Source organism: Calidris pugnax, unplaced genomic scaffold, assembly GCF_001431845.1.
Source record: "Calidris pugnax isolate Ruff unplaced genomic scaffold, ASM143184v1 scaffold211, whole genome shotgun sequence".
NCBI lineage: Eukaryota > Metazoa > Chordata > Aves > Charadriiformes > Scolopacidae > Calidris > Calidris pugnax.
In genome coordinates, this window is record NW_015091083.1 from 8,847,826 (window position 1) to 8,865,202 (window position 17,377).

Sequence of the window (17,377 nt, forward strand, 5' to 3'; positions counted from 1 at the left end):
AACCTGGGAGACAAGGTAGACACAGATGAAGGACCTGTAGGTGACAGAAGAACGAGTAAACTTGTTTTACTAGTGAGGAGGAGAAAGGGAGAGAAGATAGAGGAGTCAAGAATATGGAAACGCAATGGGAAAGGAAGGTAGATGGTGGAAAGCAAAAGATAAAGAGGTGGCACAGAGGAATGTGCACATGGCAGGATGGAGGACAACAAGCGACAAAGAAATAGGAGCAGAAGGAACAAGACTGTGGAGAGTAGGACAAATATGCATTTTAAAAAATTCCCAAAGAGTGGCGAGATGATAGAGAACTGTAGGTTGAAATAAGGAAACACGACTGATATGGAGATTGGTAGATTTGTATTCTTTTATTAGGAATGTGAAATAGAAAAGAAGAATCTTAGACTAAGCCTTTTAATTTGAACTTCTGTGTCCATTGCACAGCTGTGTTTCTGGGGGGAAAAAGGTAACTGTTTTGAATATGTTGGTACTGCAGGCCAATCTGAATTAAAAAATGTAAGTAATTTGAGGAAAACCAAGACTAAAATATACTCTTATCTCCATGACTGTGCCTAATGTGAAAAATTTGCTATTGAAAAGTACCAGTGTGATGGCAACTGTGCTGGTACAAGCCTATACAAATGGATTCTGTGCAGCAAAAATGTCTCATTTAATTTTTTTTTTTATTTAAAAAAGGTTTAGTAATAGCAGGGTTAGGTTCAAAAAAATACTTTTTAGATACCGTGAAGGTTAGTGCGGTACCTCTTGATTTATTACCAATTAGCTATGAAATGCATTAGAGCATCTGCAGACAATATGCAAGCTCACATTAATCTATATATTATTTATCAGTCTTCTCCTATTACAGATAGATCTGTAATCAGAACGCTTTCTTCCGTAGCGTGAAACCCTGTTTTGTTTTGGTTTGGTTTTTTTAAAGAAAGAGCTGAGGAGGGAAGCGTGCCAGTGGCCAAGAGTTCTGGTAGATTTTCTTCTACGTGGACCATCTATGTTCTTCCATATTTTTCACCAGTTGTTGTAAATGGTCTGGTTTGAAATAAATTAGGTGAAGGTGGCAAATAGATTTTCTTCTACGTGGACCATCATTTTTTTTAATTCCAAATTTTCACAGAGCAGGAAAATGCCTTTTGTGCATTTCTTACTGCCTGGGATACCCGACAGGTCCAATACTGTGTTTGTACTCAAAAAATACCTTGATTAGGTTGTATGGCCTTGCGAGTCAGCCACCGACTCTTAGTATTTTCCCATTTTGAAGTGAGAGTGTTCATTCTTCAGCTCTGATAAACAGCCTGTGCCATGTCATTCAATCATTTTGGCGTCAGTGTCAGGAGGCTGCTGGGGGTGTCAGCCCTGGCCGCCTCTCCCCACCTGGGGATTGTGCTGGCACTAATTACTGCCGGGCTGTACGACGAGCCTGCTCAGCGCTCTGACCCAGCTCAATCAAAAAATTAAGGAAAGTGGGGTTTATCCCCCTTTTGCATGGCTGGAAATAGGCAGAGGGAGAGGATGGGAATGTCCGGTTCAGGTGGGAAAGGCTAGAAATGCTTCTTACTATTTTTGGTTTGGTTTGATTTAAGGCAGTCGTAGGCACAGCACACCTAGGGCTAAGGTAACTTGAGTTGTGCCACAACTGCAAAGAGGTATCTCACTGCGGCGGTGCACCGTTCACAAATTGTGGTGTTCTGCTCCTGGAAATTAACTTCTCTTTATCCTTTTTTTTCTTTTCATTATTTCAGTAACTTAGAAGAACTAAGCTACAGGATCTTACTCCAGAAGCTGTAAAAAAGTCAGGCTTAGTTCATCATATTTTAAGCCACTGAACGTGACTTAAATTGTGGCCTTAGAAATAGCAGTCTGGAAACTAGAACACAACTACAGAAATTATTAAAAGAAAATAAACAAGAGGAAATACGAGGTTTAGTACACTAAATTCCATAGACTTCTTTCTAGGCTTTCTGAACCACTCACCTAATATCCTTACCTGCTTGAGTCTCCATTTTAAATCTAGTCGAAAGACATTCTCGCATTGATGTAAGCGGGGCAGTTCCTGTTGACTACATGTCTCAGGTGACTCAAGTCAAAGGAATTCTGAGAGTGGAGGCATTTGTCTCTCTAGATCTCCATTTCAGATGATATATAAGTAGCATGTGTCTGCAACTTCCTCCTCTTCTCGGGCAAGTAATGCTGCCTTATGGATGTCAGCCAGATCAAAAATGGAGGTCACTTTTCTTTTATTTAAGGCTCATGGCATATCGAGGTTGGCTCTGCTTAACGTGGAGATCACCTGCCACTAAACACCTTTACAACTTAAGATGAATAGATGCTTATTGCTTTTAAAACACAAACCTGAAAGGGTACTGAGTACACCTGTGATAACACTCCAGTCAGTCTCCTGGATGAAACCCTTGGGTTAAGAAGAATTCTTGGCCCGTAAAGTGGCAACTTGTTGAGCTCTGTGTGTGTGTATATATACATATAAACAAAAATTAACTTTCAAATAAAGTTTGTTCCTGTAGGGTTAAAGCCTAAACAAAGTTTTCTATCTGCAAGCTCAATGTGGTCTTTGAAAACCAACTGTGAGGATTTTTTTTTTTTTGTTTAGCATGTAATTACTGACAGTGATGATTCTGGAAACAACTTAGTTGGCAGTATTGTTGACGAAGAATAGAATATGGTTGACTCTTCAGCTATAATTCCCCAGGCTGATGTCAATAAATACCCATTTTAATCACCAGTAAAGAAACTTTGGCTGGAAAGATACGATGGCTGTCAGATCTTGATAATGTAAAGCAACAAAAGAGCTTTTAAAAGGTTTTTCTAACCAGCACCAGACTATCTTTTTGATTATATAAGCAGGATTTCTTCACTGTTGTGTTGTTCGGGGCTAATCATGGAATTACAGATTGACTCTTTCATACACTGTGTAGAGCATGAACCAAATGATGTCAAATACCTCGGCAGAGGCTGTGGTGGTGACACGAGGAAAGGACTCCTGAGCCAGACCCTGTATGTCCCCGAAGGGGAGCATCCTTCCTTCACTGGAGGATGTTACTGCTTTGCTGTTGGTGCTCTCCTGCTCTGATCTTCAGGGCAATGGTGCAGTTGTCACTAGTTCTTCCCACCACAGGTCTGTGGCCAGAATTGTGAGTGTGCTGACTGGTTTTTTCCTTTATTTCACCCTCCTTCCTGAGGTTAGGGCGCATTAGGAATGTACGTCAAGATGTGTAGCCTGTGTGTGCTAAAGCCTGTATTTACTCTTCAGGATCTCCCTTTAAACTGGTTGTTTGACAAATATGACCTAATTAAACTAGCCACTCGTTTTCATGAAGTGTCATACCAGTTAAATGAGTACTACTGTAGGCCGAGAATTGCGTGGTGAGTTCTTCACCTTTTGACAATGGAAGCATCAAAATTAGTGTTTTCTCTCCTTTACCAGCTCTAATGGGTTTCCAGAAGGTCTGTTTGTCTCCCTTGCTGAGCTCTGACCCTCTCTGTTCCACACGATCTCAGCATCCATAACGGTAGGGCTGTATCACACTTCAGTGAATAGATCTGCCTCCGTGGATTGATAACTTCACATTGGATAGGATTTTTCTTTGTAGGACAGCATTTTAAATGTTATGAGATGGAAGCCATGAGTGTTCACCCTGAAGAGTGATTATGTAGCTAGTTAGTCTAAAAACTGCCTTTTAATTATATGTGCTGGAACGTTGGCATGGGCATACTGGGTCTGACAAAATCTGCCTTTCTCCATGTCCTGATTTGTGCCCTGGTCGGTGGTAGGAGGGAAGTAAAATCAGGACAAGTATGGGACTTCTTCACCCCGTGTCTTCCTATTTTATAATATAAAAAAATACATTTTATAATACATGATGACATAGGGATTCCCAGAGCAGTAACTGGTATATAGACAATTGTGGTTGAGTGTTTGCTGTGACACCTCTTGGTGGTTGCCAGAACTGTGAGTCTGTGTTTTGACTTTCCAGTAGAATTCCTTCGTCAGCATTCGCAGGATACCCTGCTGTGCTGTTTCATGGATATATCCATGCAATAAGACACTACCTACCTCTGTGAATATCCTTAGGGCTAACCTTTATTGTCTAACACTGAGAAGTACTCAGCAGCCTGTATGTTCGTAAAGATGTTAATGATAAATAGGAAATAAAATAAACCCATTGTTAGGAAGGGCTGCAGTGAAATTTGTCTTCACTTGTTCCATTGAAAATATTTTTGTGTTTTAAAAAACTGTGTTTCTGGATACGTTTTTCTATAAATAAGAGTGTTGTAGGAGAGTGCACAGCCAGAAATGACCATGGATTTATATGTTGTGTTCCCAGGTTAGGGTAATGAAGCTATTTAGTGTTTCAAATGTTCATCATGTCCTGGAATGTTTAGTTTATTAACATTTTATGGACAGGCTTTGAGTACAGCTTTTTCTTATTATAATTAAAAATGCTGAATTGAGTGAGGCTATCATGATTGTTACTGGTCTTACGGATTTCCAAGAAATTCTATAATACCACTTCATAGTATTTCATACAAAGATGAGGTAACAGCTAAGGTAATAAGCATTCCTAGAGACTTTTGTAAGATTATATTTTATTAGATCATTTGGCTGCTGAGAAGGTAGTTTTCACTATTGTATAAAATAAATGTTTTTAAAAATGTGTTGTTACCATTTATCCTCCCTGATTTAGAAAGAAAGCTTCCTACTTACTGTAAATAAACATGGATTTTTGCAGGTCTTGAACACTCTAATTTCTCACTGTTTTTCAGCTCTTCAAATGGATATCAGATTCTGTCTCTTCCAGATTTTTCTCAGCTGTTGGCACCTTCTTAAGCAGTATAAGAACTTTGATACTAGTCAGCCTCTGCCCTGTGTGTTTCTAATGCTCTGAATGTTAAGATATCTCTAATCATACAGATAGATGGTGGATAAAGCTGACATCTACCAAAAAGATTTCCGTTATCGGCACCTTCATACTTCATTTGCTTTTTACTTTCTTTTCTTTTCTTTTTCTTTCTCCTCATGCTAATCATTATCTGGCTATGAAAGGATGTCGGCTCATCATTGGGGGAAGGCTTTTGCGAAAAGGTGGGTTTTGCATCCTGTTCCAAATATAGTTGGTCTTAGGTTCAGTCCCTCCTTCTCAGTAAGGTCTCTCACGAGTGGAGATTTCTACTCCATTTCCTTCTGGGTTCAGTAACACCAGGGTGGGGCTGGGGGGAGGAGGAGAGAATGCTGCTTTTTTTATTTATTTTTTTTTATGAGAGAGGTTGTCTTGTTGGCTTGAAGATGGGTAGTTTTTTTAGGTACCCTCCTTCTATGTGAAAAAACCCACCTCTTTAAAATATATGAAAGATTTTGAAATGGACCCTGATGCTTGCCAAGATATGGAAGAATGCTGTCTTGTCATGAGTGGATTTCAGGAGACATTTCTTTTAAAAGAGATGGTGACTCTGTCTAGCCTGAAGCCACACAAAATGCCCACTCTCCTTGCTTCAGTTCCCAATCTGCAGTATAACAGTATTCCTTTGCATGAATTTTGGGAATCCCTCAGCCACGGTGAGTGTCATGAACAAGTGTTACCCTTACGCAGAATGCGCTTCCAGGAGATACAGTTCACCTGCAACAATGTATGGAAAATTACTACAAATAAACGCATGCTTGTTTTAAATCTTATGTTTTTAAGACAAACCCCCTTTCTTATTGAAGCCATATAAATGTGGACCTAGAAAAGAAGCCTGAAACTGAGCAGAATCTGAGGTCGAGGGGTGAGGGAAGCAAAATCTGCGGAGTTGAGGGTCTGCTTGGGAAAAGACAAATGACCTGCATTTCAATTTAGAGCAGAGGATGCTATTGCTGTTTCTCCAGGCTGAGATTGGAGCTGTTAATCTGTGATGATGGTTTGGTTGCATCAAAGTAGCTGCTGAGGAAACTACCCTGTGAAGTAGCTGGATACAGCCAAATGCTATACGAGCCAATGCCTGATTTGAACATTTCCTGGACCATCTATATTTTTACTTTTTGCCTACTCCATTTAGCTTCCCATCTACCTGTCATGCTTCTTGATAATTATTTGGTGGTCTTGAAAATTATTTGGGTGGGAGAAGCACTTTTACTCTGTTTTGAGTTTATGCCTTTTAGTACTGTATGCTACCAAGCCTTCCTCTTTCTTCATCTCCATAAGCAAAAGAAAATCCATGTTGAAACTGGGAAGTTGTTTTCTGATGTTTTTTAGAACGTTTATGTTCTGTATGATATAATAATCTTGTATTTGACAGAGGAAGGACTTGCTGATAGATTTACTTCTGTGAAGGGAAGTAAAGTCCAAATGAGATGTGCTTGCAAATGGACAGATTTCTACAGAGCAAAACATGACTATGAGCAAGTCAGCGGAGATAACTAAAATGCTTAGGAACACGCAACTTGATATTCAAAAACCACATCTGAAATAGGTCATTTTCTTGAAAAGAAATAATCTGGGTTAGGGTGGAAACGCAAACCTCCATACAAGGAGATTGTGTTAAATTTATCAACGCTAGTCCAAATAAGTTCACAGCTGTTAATTCCTCCCTTTAAGTGTAAAGCTAGAAAGCATGAAAAAAATGACAGGACACAAGAAGTCATTCCTAAACAGAGGACAGTGAAGCTCTCAAGATATATTTACCGGGGGGTCTACTATGTGGAACAACAGAATTTGTTAGTGGAATCTTTCTTTTACCTAATATCGTTTATAAAATGTAGGATATGAGTAACGTGCAGTTGTGAATAACCCGTACACAGGTTCTGTGGTTTGGAAATACATGGTACCCAATGCCCACGTCTCACCTGCCTCATAAGCTAGCTTAGGTTTAATGTGGTTCATTAGTTCAGGCACAAACCAGCACAGATGCAGATACGCTGTTTTCAGTCTCACCTGTGGGGTTCAAAAGCAACCCACTTGTGGAACGTGTCTGCTGGAGAGTCTGGAATAAGCCCTGCCTGTTGGTGTTGGGCTGGCTCTTGCTGAAGCCATTTGTGTGCCCAGCTCTGAAAGGGCTGTGTCTAAATAGTGCTGATATTTTAAGAGAGCTGTACTTTAAGAGAGCCTTCCTCTAATATAGCCAAGAAATATCCTTGTGGCCCTGTACAGAACATCCCAGTTCTTGATTGCTGGGAGTAGCAATGGAGGAGGATGTTAACCTCTAGCATCAGCAGTTGCTGCTTTTTTCTAGCTGGTCTGGATAACTTGACACTTGAAGGTACCAAAGGAGCTGATGGAGAAGTTCTCTGTGTTGTGTGCTGCAGGGTTTGTTAGAAGTCGAAGGTCAGGGAAGTGTAGAGGATTGGCGTTGCTGTGCAGTATATGCAGGGGTAAATAAGATAAATAAGGGGTAAAACCAACCAGCACCAGCCTGGCGTTCAGGGCATGCAAAATAGTGAAATTGCTGATCCAGGGTTTTCCTGGCTTCAGTGGTTCCTTCAGCTGAGTAACTAGTTTTGTCCTTCTTCTCCTTGAGAATTATTGATTGATAAATAGTTACCTGTTTGTCATGGGTCTTGAGATATTAGTGAGAACAAGGAATTGTTATCAAGCGGTGAATTTTTACTGGATCTTGTTACGGGTGTACTTTTTTAGTGATTTTAGTGTACATTTTTTAGTGACTTGGAAGAGGTGTATGCTACTGCTCCTGAAAACTAGGATAAAGATTACTGGAATGTTAAATAGGACAGGATGGGCCAGTCATCAAGAACATGTAATAACCTGCATGTAAGGAAACTCTGCATTTCACTTTAGCCAAATGTAAGATCATGTGTTTAAGGAACCAGGAATAAAAGTAGTCATCCGTGGTAAGAGAATGGGAAACAGTCATTTTAAAGAAGAGTTAGGGTCCGTGTTGGATGGATTGATTGATACTAAAACATGATATGCACCATAGCATGTGGGTGTGTGTTAAATAGTAACTATTGAAACAACTTTCCAAGACCTGCTGTCAGCGTGTGTGTGTGTTAAATAGTTACTATTGAAACAACTTTCCAAGACCTGCTGTAGACTATTGGTAATATTTCTTAAATGAAATGAGTGTGTTTTTAAAAATAATTGGTTCACAGCTGTTGCACTCAAATTAACAAACCAAGGAACTTAAGATGCCAGAGTATATGGTCACAAGGTTATGTCAGGTTATTAAACAGAGCGTGAAAGTGGCCCACTGTCATGCAGGCATGGATTTGTTCCATTTGTGCCTCTACCATGGTTGTTAGCTCTTGAGTTATGATCTCACATCCCTTCACTGCAGTGATTTTCAGACTGAGTGTTGTTGTAATGCCAGATTTTCAGTTGTCCCTGCTGGGTTTTAGCAAGAGGAACAGTAGTAGAAGAGCAAGATCTGGTATTTTTGGGATGATTGTGAACTTAGCGTGTCATCTTCTGTTTAGCTAGACATGCTCCACATTTGTCGACTACTGAGCATTTCTAACTACTGCTTTAATTAGTGAAGTTGGAACATGGACCTCAACCATGAGTTGAGATCTAAGGGACGTGAGCAGTCGCTTAGTCTCTTTCATAAATGGGCTATCAGGAAATGAAAAAGACTTTACTGTTATCTTAACTATGGGATCTAATGAATAAAGACTGTTACAGGTATGATATATACCCATTCATTTTTGCAATTAATAGCTGTTCAGGGAAACTGAGTGAAAACGTTAGACATGCTCCACATTTGTCGACTACTGAGCATTTCTAACTACTGCTTTAATTAGTGAAGTTGGAACATGGACCTCAACCATGAGTTGAGATCTAAGGGACGTGAGCAGTCGCTTAGTCTCTTTCATAAATGGGCTATCAGGAAATGAAAAAGACTTTACTGTTATCTTAACTATGGGATCTAATGAATAAAGACTGTTACAGGTATGATATCTACCCGTTCATTTTTGAAATTAATAGCTGTTCAGGGAAACTGAGTGAAAACTTAACAGATTTCAGGCAGTATTTCAGGTCTCTGTAACTGGTGCTCAGCCTATCAGTATCTGAGGTTTCTAAATGTTAGGTAATGTGAGCAGTTGCTTAGTCTCTTTCATAAACAGGCTATCAGGAAATGAAAAAGACTTTACTGTTATCTTAACCATGGGATCTAATGAATAAAGACTGTTACAGGTATGATATATACCCATTCATTTTTGCAATTAATAGCTGTTCAGGGAAACTGAGTGAAAACGTAACAGGTTTCAGACAGTATCTCAGGTCTCTGTAACTGGTGCTCAGACTATTCAGTATCTGAGGTTTCTAAATGTTAGGTAAGATTTCTTCCCTTGTTCTCCACGCCTTCCAGGCTGTGAGGTTTTGTAGGAACCGGAGTCTAATATGAAAGACAAAAAAACCCCAACAACCTTTTATTATTTTATCAGTAATATTAAACTGTCCAATAAGGGTGAACATTTTATTCTGTGTACTTCTGGAAAAGCTTTGTCCGTGTCTCCTTTCCAAAGGCTTTCCTGCTCTAGTTAGGCACAGTAATGCAAATAAGAAATACTATCAAATAACCTCCATGTTTCAGAACTGATTCTTCAGTCCATGTAGGTTATAAAAATGTTCAACTGTTGCTGCAGTTCAGGTGATGTTCCCTTGCTCTTTACCAGGGGATGAAATGGATATTGTGTTATGAACTGGGAGCCTCTATTGTCTCCCGTCAGAGCAAAGTTCAACATGAGTCCGAAGTTCATGTTGGATCCTTTGAAGGTTTCTTCAAAGGAGTCACTAATGTTTTTGAATGTTGTAAACTTCTCATCATTGATGTGTTTTGTCTTTATTTCTCAGCCTTATCTGTGTGTGTTTTTCTTGCAGCACGCGTCCCATGGAGATGGACGGCAGGAAGTTTCCTCTCGAACTGGGCGCTCTGGAGCTCGCTGCAGGAGCTCTATAGCTTCCTGCACAGATGAGCAGCAGAATATTGGAAATTACAGACTCCTTAAAACGATTGGAAAGGGGAATTTTGCAAAAGTGAAACTGGCAAGGCACATCCTAACTGGCAGAGAGGTAAAGTGCTTTGGGTGTAAACAATGGTGAATTGCAGTAGGTGTGAAGGTTGTCTTAGAATAGCATCATCTAAGTCTGTGAACATTTAGCACATTTTACTAGAGACACTGCCACTGATTTAGAAAAATACAGAAATGGAAAACTGTATTTTTTCTTTTTTAGTAATGATTACAAAACAGTTTATCTGGAAAGTCCCTATCCAACTAATTGGGTTCAAGTTTGCTACTAGAATTCTCTGCTAAAGCCTCCATTTGCAAAAAAAAAAGGGCTCAATATATAGCAATTAAATAAGCTTGTTGGAAAGGCTGCCTCTTGGTCTCTGTGCTGCACAGTGCAATGCTGTATTGGAGGGGGTGTCAGGAATGAGAACTAATAAATCTTCTTGACTGTGGTCTGAGTAGCCCAAATACAGTATTTTCTTGCCAAAGCAGTGTGTCTCTCCGGAGTTTTGCCAGTGTTTGCAGTGCTGGGAAGCCTTGGGAAGACACTGCAGTTTGTTCAGAGCTGGTTTATGTGTCACTCAATGTTGTTAGTGTAGAAAAGCTTCCTCTTCTATCTCTTCATAGTGTCTAACTCAGCTCCATAATTAGTTTCTGCATGCCATTACAATGTAATTAATAACTTGCACTTAATGAGGGTTCTGATTTGGTGAGCTCTAGTCCTGTTTGCTTGTTACAAGAAGGTGTTTCTTGGTGCTGTTTTATTAATAGCAACTCTACGTACTGAAAGAGGGAGAAACACCTTGTTGACTTTTTCTTGCCAAACCTGTCTAATGAAGTAAATATTTGCTGATACGGGCAAGGACTTTTAGAAGGCTCTCTGGCTGACTGCAGTGAAAGAATTTCTTTTTTCTGAGCTAACACGGAGTTCAGTAGCACTATGAGGAACAGAGGGAACATCATTTTGCAAGAGGTGTTGGGAGGGATTATTTTTTTTTTATTGTTACTTTTTTTTTAACTGACAGTTCTGGTGATCAGCTGTAGTCTTCTGGTGTTAAAGTCAGTGCCTGTTTGTAGACCAAGTTTTTGGTTAACTGCTTTTCAGTTGAGTTCCCTCATCTTCTTACTGATGCTTAACACAGGAAATGCAAGTACTTGGTTAGTATTTCTTTGCTATTATTATAGGTACAGGATTTGGAGATAGGTATCATGTCACACATTACTTTGCAAAAATTAAACTACATTTTCTTTTACTTACATGTAATGAACCAGAACTCAACGCACAGTTATTTTTGTTTGAAATTTCAACAAATAAAGTGAAAGTGTAAAATCTTTGGCCAAATTTGGAAAGATTTAAGTATGAAGTTTCTTTAACTCTGAATAGATGTCGTTGAATCAGTTCAGAGCATAAATATGTTCAGGGATGTGGCCATTGGTCCTGGTTGCCTAGAATGAGTGGCATTCCTTTGAAAGGAACAATTAAGCTAGTTTTACAGGAGTATCTTGAAGGTATTTTAAACTTTTTTTTCTTTGTAGGAGAGATAAGTAAAAGTTTCTCTTCTTGCTAGGTGATCTTTTGATAATAATTACGTATTTTAGATGTGTGTCACCAAAATTCTTCAGAGTATTCTGGATAACAATTTCCCCAGTGTCATCAATTTACCCTTGCAGAATTATTTATCCAATCACTCTTTAGATTGCGCTAACCTTTTTCATGGCTGTGACATTGATGTGTTTTGGTTGTGATCAGCAGCAGCACCTTGTACTTTGTTGAATCTCACTTTCTTTGCTAACTCATCTCCAAGGTTGTTTATATCAGTTTTCCATTGTATTTGATGGTGCCTCTTAACTCCTTCAACAGACTTAATCATTCTGGTTTGACTTCCTGTGCCAAAGCCCCTGATACAGATACAAAACAGGATTGGTCCCAACTCTTGTTCTTGAAAAACTCCTGATACCTCTTTAGACATTTTTTTTTTTAATTAAAAAAGCTCTGTGCACATTTCAGCTTATCTAGTTCAATAATTTCCATGCATACTCCGAGATGAGGCTTTACGATAGTCCGGATAGTCATATCTTGTGTGTTTCCATAGGGCACAATTAACTGTAGGAAAATCTGTTGCATTTAACACTTCTCTGTTTTCTTATTTTTTTCCCTGCAAGTTTTGAGCTGAAGAATTTTGTGATTCTCCTAGAAAAAAAAGTTTGCTAATTTCTAAACCATTTTGTTCTTGATAGGTGTTAGAAGTCTGTGCTACAAGAATGCTTTTTTCTTTTTTTTTTTCTTTCTTTAAATCTGCCACTTATAGTAATTCTGGGATAATGTTCTAAGTCTGACCTCAGCCAGACGGTACTCATCTTCCTGAATTTGTGATTTGCTGCTTTACACACTCATTCCTGCTGGCAGTCCTGTCTTAGTTCCTGTTCTTTTTTCCATCTTACGTACCAGAATCCAAAATAAAATGCTTAGTTTTGGGAGTCACACGTCAATGAGTTTTCATTTCTACTATATCTTTGCTGTGTTTGAACCCTACTTATCTTCTCCTCGTTATCTATGTGGCTATTCTTAATGTCCTTTTAAGTGTCCGGTTCAGTTTTACTTTATGGCAATTCTGCTTTATATCTCTGCCCTGATTAACTTCGAAATCATGCAGCAGATCAGCACTTTTCTGTTACTTCTTGGGAGGAGGGTATGTTTGTTCAAGCATTCTTTAAGGGTAGTTGCTCATCTCCTTACATCTGGAGTCCTTCCCTATGAATTTTCCTCTTGCTTGAGATACAGCTTTGGTGTTTCCAGCTGGAGTAAGTTCCAGGACTCTTTCATTTCCATCTTTAGTGTGTCTGCAGGATATATGATGAGAGCCCAGCCTCAAATTACAGAAAGGGAGAAATGTTTAGCCCTTTCGAGGGGTGGTGAGAACATCAGCCTAACTTAGGGGTGTTGAATTGTCCTGTCGAGGAGTGTGTGGCTTTCTGCTCGCAGCAGAGATGTGGAGGGTGGGTTAAGCTTCACTGTTCTAGAGATTTGGAAACACACTCCTTCGAGATCCTCTGCCGAGGAGAGTATTATTTGTAGTCTGCCTGCCTTTTTGAAACCAAGAGTCTTCCTTGTAAATCTGCTTTTGTTAATTCTTTGGGTTTTAAGCCATGTATTTTCTGTTGTAATTTATCAAGGTTTATTTCCTCTGACAAGCTCTCCATACTTGCCAAAATTAATCTAAAAGATAAAACTACCTTTTGCTGTTACTAAGGTGGTTGGAATCGTAGCCAAAAATACATGGATCCTTCTGTTCGTTAAAGGCATGTGTTCAGTTAAAAGCCAAGAAGTTGAAGTTTCCTAGTGAGACAGGATTCTTTCAGGATCCAAGTCTGACTCCAAGGAATCTATTGTCATATTCTTTCTATTCTTTCCTTGGAAAAAGTGAAATTTAAGAGGGAGAAACCATTCTGAATGGTAGCAGTTTGGCCAATTTGCTCAGTGTCTCAACTTCTGATTGCTTTAACTCCCTCATTCAAGTCATGTAGGAGGAATGTTTTAAGTCATGTTATTGTGAATGGTGAAAGCGAAGTTAATTTTAATTCTACTAACGATCTCACGCAGAATATCATGGTTGATGCAGTGGTGTAACAGTGTAGGTGGACTTGCATTCCTCCAGCATTGGCCATAGCACACAATACTTGAAACCGTTCCAGATTCGCTTTGTGTAAAGAGAGCAAAGTTTCTGGTTTGGAAGGCAATTTGATGCTTTATTAACTGTGCTTAGTAAAACAATGGATTTTCTTTCTCAGGCTTGTTCAAACTATTCTTGAGGGCAGGCTCCCCTTGCCTGTGATTTGGAAACCTTATCAAGGCACCTGAAATTGCTCCCTGTTCTGATGATGGGTTCAAGCTCTCAAAGTCAGTGTTAACGCATTGTACTCTCAGTGTTCACGTGGGTAGGAATTCTCTAAATTCATCCTGCCTCGAAGGCTATAATTAGTGCACCAAACAGGCCTGGGAGTCTGCCTTTCAGAAGAGTGAGGTGTGTACCTTCCCTGTATCTCCAGGGGTTTGCCAGGGTCAGAGTCCTCTCTGATCATCTGGCACCAATGCACAGTGTGAGAGAGGAGCTGTGTTTTGCAGCAACCCAATACTTTAAGACTTCGTGGGTTGAAAGAAGTTTACGTCTTTCAAAGATTGACTAGAATGGTACAGCTCAACACAAATGCAACTTTTTCTGAGTGGAATGCACTTACCAAGCAAATGGCCATCTGCTGTGGCCTGGGTAGTCTTGGAACACCAGGTGTCCTTCAGTTAATGTTATCTGCTGTTGGCAGAGGCAGTGGTCACTCTACATCCAGTATGAATGTATAAGAGATTGCAGGAATTTAATACCTTTGTTACCTTCATGACAATAGTTCAACAGGCATAAAGGTAGAGATAAAAATCTTTCTTGGTTTCGTACACAGCTGCTAATATAAAAATACCTATTGCTTAATGTGTTTATCTCTTGTTTGTATTTTTGAAGTGATTTCTCAAGGTTTTGCAATGGAATTTTGCCTCAGGAAATAGTGATCTTTAATTTCAGGAGCATTCCTTAGAAGAAAATACTCCTCAAAGCAAAAGTATTCTTAGGTGGCTTCTTAGTGACGTCTGTTTGTATCTTGCATCTAGAAAGGCTCAAAATAAATCTTGAATCTCAGTTTCAGAAAATACCGCATCCGTCATGTAATTCTGTGATGCACCCGAGTGTTGAACACTGTGTTCCCCTCTTTCCCTCTTCATGATGATGATCCATCCCCTGTGTTTTTGCACTTGAATGTAGGGATATAAATCTGCTTTGATGTAAGATATTCTTTATTCCATATGTTACCAACCCCACATTAACGGGATGACAAAGATAGCACAAAGCCATGCAGGGAAACAGGGAGCTGTGGCATGGGAAGGAGCAACAGCTATTGTTTGAGCCAAAAATTCCAGGGGAATTGAAAGCCCTTGCTTTGCACCCCTTTGAGGTAATATAATCAGCTGAGTTGCAGCATCTTGCCTCTTTGAGAGACACCATCTCCTTGGCTTCAGTAGAGTTTCTTCTGGTATGTTGAGTCTCTAATTTAGAAAGGAAAAATACCAATTGGCATGTAATTCTAGAAAGATTCACGTTTCCTGTTGTAACTCATCCTGTATCCAAATTGCATTGCACTGACTCTCATCTCTCTTGCCTGTTCATTTTCTCAAATCTTCAGGTTCTGACTAGTTCCTGTATGGAATTTCTCTTTTGATTCTTCTGTGAAATTTCTATTTTGTTCTTTAATATTTCTGTGCAGTATTTACTGAAAAGATTAGAACCAGTAAAAGAACAAACTTGCCCGACTTGTTGTACTGTAGCCAATGGGTATTTGTTTATGCAGAAGTGATACTTGATTTCATATCATCGGGGAGCAAATTAACACACATAATCAGTGAGTTTCCAAAGGTGAATTTAGTTCTTGAAAAATCTCTGTGGAATTACTTTCAATTTGCTCTGAAATCTCTGCTTTTAGAAGCATCTTCACAAGCTGCCAGTGCCCTGCCAGTGCTGTGTAATCTGTTGTGTAATTATAATGTGTAAATATTATCTGTAGCACACTGCTCTCTGTCGGGGCACTGTCTGGAGTGGGAGCTTCCACTGTAATAAGTGTGATGGTCTTAATGTCAAGCAAAAGACTAAGTGAGCTTCTTGTCTTAATACACTTAAAATACTAGGGGTTTTTCCACTCTCCTGTTTAGTTTGTTGCAGTAGAAGTAAAGTACGCTTTAGTTGTTAACTCCAAACATTTTTAGTTTAAATATAATTACATAATTTGCTGAAGAAACTTGAGTGGGTTTTGTGTAATTTTCATATTTTCCATTTCTGTTACTGGATTTGACCATGTTGTAATAACGCTGCATTGTTCATATGGAAAATACTGATTATGAACTCTTCCTTTAGGTTGCCGTGAAAATAATTGACAAAGCACAGCTGAACCCAACTAGTCTACAAAAGGTAGGTTTTTACATTTAATCTTTCAACTGTATCGTAACTTGTTTTGTGTCACCACCTCCTTCCTTTAACCCTGAATGCCTGGGTTGGAGAATCTGAAGCATTGCATACTTTGCACACATCCGACTACTGTAGTTAATAACTAGTTTTGTAACAGATATTTTTGACAACGCTGCAGTTGTTCAAGATGAACTCATAGTGAGCTGTAAACTGAGAGAAGAGCGGTGTTAGCCACTTCCTTTGTCTCCCGAGCACAGTGAACTCTGTAGAGAGGACATTCGTGGTTTGGTGTCGTGTCCCTGTGTCCCCTGTGCTAGTCACTTTGTTAAACTTAGAAATACAAAGCTTGTCTTCTGTCCTCTTAAACCAGCCTTGAAAATACTGCCTCTGGACTGAAGGCCGAGCAGTATCTATGCCTTTCACGTAGTTTGTAGCAGAAAAGGTGCTGTGGTTTTGTGGAACAAATTGGAGCATGGCTACTCTGGTTTCTTCCCTCTAGCCTCAAATGTTTAATGTGCTGTTACAGTTGTATCGCCTTATCTATTTTAGTAAGTAGTGATAAAACCTACTCTTTTCATCAAGCAACCAGTCTGCTTTGGAGTGCCTGCAAGGAAGTACGTTTAAATGTCACTTTTACCTAGGACTTCTCTAACTCTGTCCTTTTAAGTGCTGCTGTCAAAGGCTTTTTATTTACTTTTGAGTACTTTGATAAAAAAAAAAACACTTCCCTGCAATATTTCTGTTTGAACGAGAGAATATTCAGAACTTATCTGCAAACGAAATAGCGTGACCAGAGTAAACCGGAGAATATACACAGTGGGATTTTATACAAATACTACAAAGATCATGCAGCTAGATGTTTTTATCAAAATTAATGGTGCAAATCTAAATTGAAAAACACACAAGTTCTTACATTCTACAGTTTGGTTGAGAGGCAAAGAATAACCTATAGAAGAAAGGCTCCATCCATCTGAGCAGGTTGGAGCTTCCTACTGACTCTGTAGACTGGGTAAAAGTACATAAAAGTGGTTCCAGCTGTCTCAGAATTTTTTTAAGCTTAATCCCTGAGGTTATTGGTAATTTCTGGGTAAGCAGGGAGGAAATGAAATGCAAATTAGGTAATATGATGGATTAGATAAAGTTGAATTGTGTGGCAGATCTGGGCAGCTTTGAGTACCTGAAAATATTGTTAAATGCTTGAAGCAGTTGGAAGAGAAACAAAAGCAGTGTGATACGAAGGGGAGGGGTCAGGGCATGGGAAAAAGAGTCAGAGAAAAGTAGAGAGGCCGTGTTTTCAGACAAATATGTAAAATCTTAATCCTTCAAATGGTGTTATCTTGAGAATGGGCCGTAACGCTTAGCTGGAGCTCATGCTGAGGTACAAAGCAAACCTTTCCCAAACCGCAGG

At 39.3% G+C, this 17,377-nt stretch overlaps 1 protein-coding gene across 11 annotated transcripts in view; it reads left to right on the forward strand.

The window, feature by feature from the left end:
* Nucleotides 1–4,988: 4,988 nt before the first annotated feature.
* The window catches only part of MARK3 (MAP/microtubule affinity-regulating kinase 3), a 56,692-nt gene continuing 44,303 nt past the window's right edge, over nt 4,989–17,377 (forward strand). For all 11 annotated transcript variants that reach the window (XM_014957489.1, XM_014957491.1, XM_014957490.1 and 8 more), the window contains exons 1-3: nt 4,989–5,110; nt 9,840–10,031; nt 15,919–15,972. The gene's annotated coding sequence lies outside the window, so the exon portion shown is untranslated. The remainder of the gene's footprint in view (nt 5,111–9,839; nt 10,032–15,918; nt 15,973–17,377) is intronic.